Source organism: Lynx canadensis, chromosome A1 (genome assembly GCF_007474595.2).
Source record: "Lynx canadensis isolate LIC74 chromosome A1, mLynCan4.pri.v2, whole genome shotgun sequence".
In the NCBI taxonomy this organism is placed as follows: domain Eukaryota; kingdom Metazoa; phylum Chordata; class Mammalia; order Carnivora; family Felidae; genus Lynx; species Lynx canadensis.
This window is the reverse complement of record NC_044303.2, coordinates 162,315,451-162,320,500: the sequence shown is the minus strand read 5'-3', so window position 1 is coordinate 162,320,500 and position 5,050 is coordinate 162,315,451. Positions and strand designations below refer to the sequence as shown.

The 5,050-nt window shown below is 41.3% G+C and overlaps 1 pseudogene; it reads right to left on the bottom strand.

Moving 5' to 3' along the window:
- Nucleotides 1–525: 525 nt before the first annotated feature.
- LOC115519766 lies at nucleotides 526–2,910 on the bottom strand (annotated as a pseudogene).
- Between the last annotated feature and the right edge of the window lie 2,140 nt (nucleotides 2,911–5,050).

Here is a 5,050-nt window from a genome sequence, read left to right as displayed (position 1 = left end):
CTGAGCCAAAGTCAGATGCTTAACCAACTGAGCCACCTAGGTGCCCCCTAACCAGAACCATTTTTGAATAAGTTTAAATAAAACTGAAGTCCTCCCTAAACCAAATACCTACTACCAAGGCCAAATAACTGCAGACCTACTGAAATTATCCACTGAATAAGATTCTCCACTTCCAAATATCTCTGTTAATATTAATATCTACTTTGTTTCCAGCTAGATGGAATGCACCATAAAAAAAAGTCTTGTACTTATCTCCAAGTAATGATTTTTAACAATGATTTATTTTTATCACTTTGATACGTTTCTAAATTATCATGACTTTTAAGTTTGATTTTGGGATGGTCACAGAATTTGAAAATATACCTGGTCAAACTTTCCAAGATACAGAATGTAAGCCTTCTTTTATTACCTCTCATTCAGTGACCACACCCTCACTTTGCTTCATGGGCTTCTGTTTTTATGTCCTATCTAAAATGTGTTTCTGAGGATTTTTCTTCAGTCTTCTTCTTCATTTGTTTTTCCGCCTCACTTGTAAATTTTATTGTTCCTGGAGACAGGAAGGCAGGTAGCCCTCACCCTGTACAGAGAGTGTCCCATGTTCTCACTTCTTCCTGGTGCAGTTGATGGGGAACTTTGTGTGCCAGGAGAAGGGGAAGGCCTGAGCTTGGGCCAGACACTGACAGACACCACACAGGCCAAGAGTAGGGGGAAGGAGTCCAGGCAGCTGGGGACCAGGACCTGGTGAATCAGCAAGTTCAGCAGGTTGTAGTCTGCGAAGGACATCTGGTTGCCCGAGATGAAGGCCTGGTCCCCCTGGTTCTGGGACAGTGGGATCTCAAAAAGCTTCATGTGCTCTGGTCATGCCTTTATATACTTCTCCTTGCCTGCCTTATAGTTGTATAGATAAAAACAAGGTATTTGCAGCAAAGATCCTCCACATCGTCTTTCACCACATACACCAGAGTCATCTCCCACTGGTCTTTCTCATAGAGCCCAAGGGAGCAGCTTTCAGATGGCATTGGATTGGCTCAGGATAAGATCTCTACCCTGAAACTCAGGAAGCTGCCCATACAAACTGGATGCCTTGAGTGAGTCCTGCAGCCAGGCTTCCTTGGTCACCACTTCTTTCTTCCAGCTCTGGCCCTGGCCAGCCAGCAGCATGGGCATGGCCTTGTAGCACCCATGAATAGGGAAGGAGACAATGGTGTAGGGCAGTGGTTGTAATACAGGCTGCAGGGGGGGTGGCAGAACTCTTCTGTTCTCTTTTTCTTTTTTTTTAACTATCTATCTATCTATCTATCTATTTTTGAGATAGAGAGATAGAGAATTCCAAGCAGGCTCCACACTGTCAGCACAGAGCATAGAGCATAGGGGGTGGGGGTGGGGTTTGAACTCACCAACCATGAGACCATGACCTGAGCCGAAATCAAGACTCATTCATGTAACCAACTGAGCCACCCAGGCACCCCTTTTCCCTCTTCTTTTATCTCTACACCTCTAGATATCTTACCTATTCTGATGCTTTCTAAACTGGCACATGTATGGATATGTGGGGATAACAAATTTAAGGAATCTATCCAGAGAAAAAATATGCATATTCATGTCATATTCATAATATAAGTTCCCTTTAAAACACAGTTCAAAGTGGTTTTAATGCAAATAGTGTATTGGGCACATGTTCCCAGGGAGTGGAAGTGAGGAAACAGGGTGCCAGAGACAGAATGCTTGTGTCCCTCCAAAATCCATATGTTGAAATCTAATCCTCAATGTAATGGTATTTGGAGGTGGGGATTTTGGGAAGTGATTATGTCATGAGGGTGGAGCCATCATGAATGGGATTAGTCCTTATAGAAGAAGGGCCCCAGAATGCTTCCTGACCTTCTACACCATGTGATTACATAACAAGAAGATGGCTGTCTTTGAACCAGGAGGCTGGCCCTCAGCAGACACCCAATCTGGAGGTGCTTTGTTCTTGGATATCTCACCCTCCAGAACTATGAAAAGTAAAGATGAAAAGTTTATTATTCATAAGCCACATAGTCTATTATATTTTGTTATAGCAGACTGAATAGAGTAAGACATAGGGAAAGCATAACAGGAAAGATGAGAACTATATAAAGATGTGTTTTCAAATTGTTTCTGTGGAGACTGAGTGCTCAGTCCCACCTGGACTGAGGAAATTTAGAAGCATCTCAAAATTCAAGGAATGTAAAGAAGAAGCAATTATGCATCAGACTCTATCCTCCATTGAGAGTTTCTCCATGAGTGATAAACTTCCTGAACTTTTGGTTAGCATAAGTGAATTCTCAGGTAGCTCCCACAGATGTCCCAAGGCATGTGCCAGAAAAGCACCCAAGCAGTATGCAAGAAGCAATGCATGCTTAATATTAGGCACAGTCTGTGCAGTATTGTTTGCTAAATCAATTACTAGCATGAGACATGAGGCAGGGAAGAAATGAGGCAGTGCACAAGGTATTTAATCTAATGTACCACTTGTATAGGCTGGTAACCTCCATTAATTCCAATCCATAACCAATCCAAATTGTCAGATGGCTGTAAGCTTTACAGAAGAGGATTAATTTGGCAACTTTAGTCCTATCATCTGTAAACCATTCCAAATCATAATTGGTATTCATCATCTCCTTCTTAGAATTCCCTCTCTTCAGCTAATGTGGGTTTCTTGTCTAAGAGGTGACCCAAATCTTCAAGGAGTTTGAGCACTTAGTTGACTTATCCATGGTGGACTCTGATTGCTGCAATTTTCCACTCAGATTTATTTCTGAGGACTGAAGCAACAAGAGACACCCCGTGAATCTTCTGGGTCCCAGACATACCTCCTCCTTCCCCATTGTATAGCACCAAATCTATCTCTTTGTCAAGTTTAGGGTCAATTTCCCCTGCCAAAATCATAACTCATTGGCATGAGCAGCCCAACTCAATGAGGTAGTAATCTTAGCTTCAGGTTCAGTGGGATCTTTATTGCGTCCGCTGGAAGAAACATTCCCACATTAGAAATCAAGACTTCTCATCTAACAGAGTCTGAATTGTGAATACCAGAAACAAAGATTTCTAAAATAGACTGACAGGAGTAATAGGAAAAGCAATAGGAAAAGTACCAATGGTACTTTTATTACTTGATAGGAAAAGGAACAGGAAAAGTACCAATGGTACTTTTATTACTTGATAACAAGACTGGAAGTCTAGATGTTAGGGACACAACATTATATATTGGCCATTAGTTTAATGGATATTACACATCTTAAAAGATAGCATACCAAACCTGCATGGTGTCTTAGCTCTGAGCTGTCATTTTACTGAGGAGTTAAGAGGTCCTTCTATTATCACGTTAACACTTTATGGTGATACAGTGTGGAGTAAAACAAGTAGAGTCAGTGGTAATGGAAATGCATGCATTACCTCACCTTGCTTGCCATAAAATTGGCCTGTTAGTGCAAGGAAATTTTAATGATCCTATTCTAATGAATTAGGAGTTTTTTAAGACCCTGGATGATAAGGTTGGTGAAGTACTGAATGTAGGAAAGCAAATCCATACCCAGAATTACGTTAATTCTGCTAAGTTTAAATTATTGTCTCCTCTTGAAGGATCTAATTTGAAAGGGTCCAATAACTTCACCATGTATCATTTCAATAGGCCTTCAAATTGCTCAACTTGAGTGTGTACCATATTGAGGGCTCACATTGGTTGCTACCATTGATAGGTTGTACATTCAGCAGTGGCAATAGTTACTCAGCCTTAGTGAGAAGGAACCCACACTGTTGGGCCCATGCATAGTTCCATCTCAGCCACCACAGACAACTTGTTCATGGGTGCATTGTACAAACACTGTACTGGCTGAGAAATGAGTTGATGCTCATCAGTAGGATGGGTCATCTTGTCCACCTAGTAGTTGACATATTCTTCTGTGACAGAGGTTTTTTGTCTCTGTCAAACATGAGATACACAATAATCTAAATCTATCTGAAAGTAATACTCCAGACTTCCTTTTTTTCTATGTTCCGATCTTTGTCCTTCTAGGTTCCTATTCAACTAGTTAAATCATGTGTCACTTTGATACAGAATGAATGACCAAGCATACTACTCCCAACTCTGCTCACTGGGAGGGTTCCCTCTTACCACTGTCCTGTAGGACCACGCTCGGATTGTGCTGAAGTACAGCAGATGTACATTTTCAGAATCCTCTAAAGCTGACTCATCAGAGAATTAGACCTGAATTTTCCCTCTCTGTCAGTTGGTCCGAGGGAACCCCGTAGGAAGCCATAGATGTGAGCTGAGGGATAAACAACAGTTCAACAGAAATAATTGATATGGAATTCTGTGCCATAAGTATAACTTATGCACCCTAGACTGACTTAGGTTCTATCCTGGATCATTTGGTGAATCAAAATAGTATACTGGTATCATATAACAGGTATGGGGAAATAGCAGTTTTAAGAAAAAATAGGATTAAATGACTATTGTTAAACATCATAACTGATACTCTAGAAAAATACAACAAATGGCTATTGCTAATTAACAGTCAACTAAAAAGATAAAGAAAGGGACCCCCTGAGAGTTCACACAGATGTATTCTTCCTCTGAGGAGGGAAAAAGAGAAAGCTGAGGACTAATCCAAAACTTATTATGTGAATAGCCCAGCTCCAAAAGAAGGTAAAACTCTCAAACAAGGAAGCTTGTTTTTTTTTTTAATTTTTAAAATGTTTTTATTTATTTTTGAGGCAGAGAGAGACAGAGCATGAGCAGGGGAGGGGCAGAGCGAGGGAGACACAGAATCCGAAGCAGGCTCCAGCCTCTGAGCTGTCAGCACAGAGCCAGACGCGGGGCTTGAACTCACCAAATGCGAGATCATGAGCTGAGCCAAAGTTGGACGCCTAATTGACTGAGCCACCCAGGTGCCCCTCAAAGAAGCTTGTTTTATCAAAAAGGGAGCCATGTTTGGGGAAGAAATTTCAGGGACACATAGAGTGACACATCCCCAAATACTGAACTCATAGCTGCCAAAGTGTTCAATAGCAACACAAGGCTAATGAC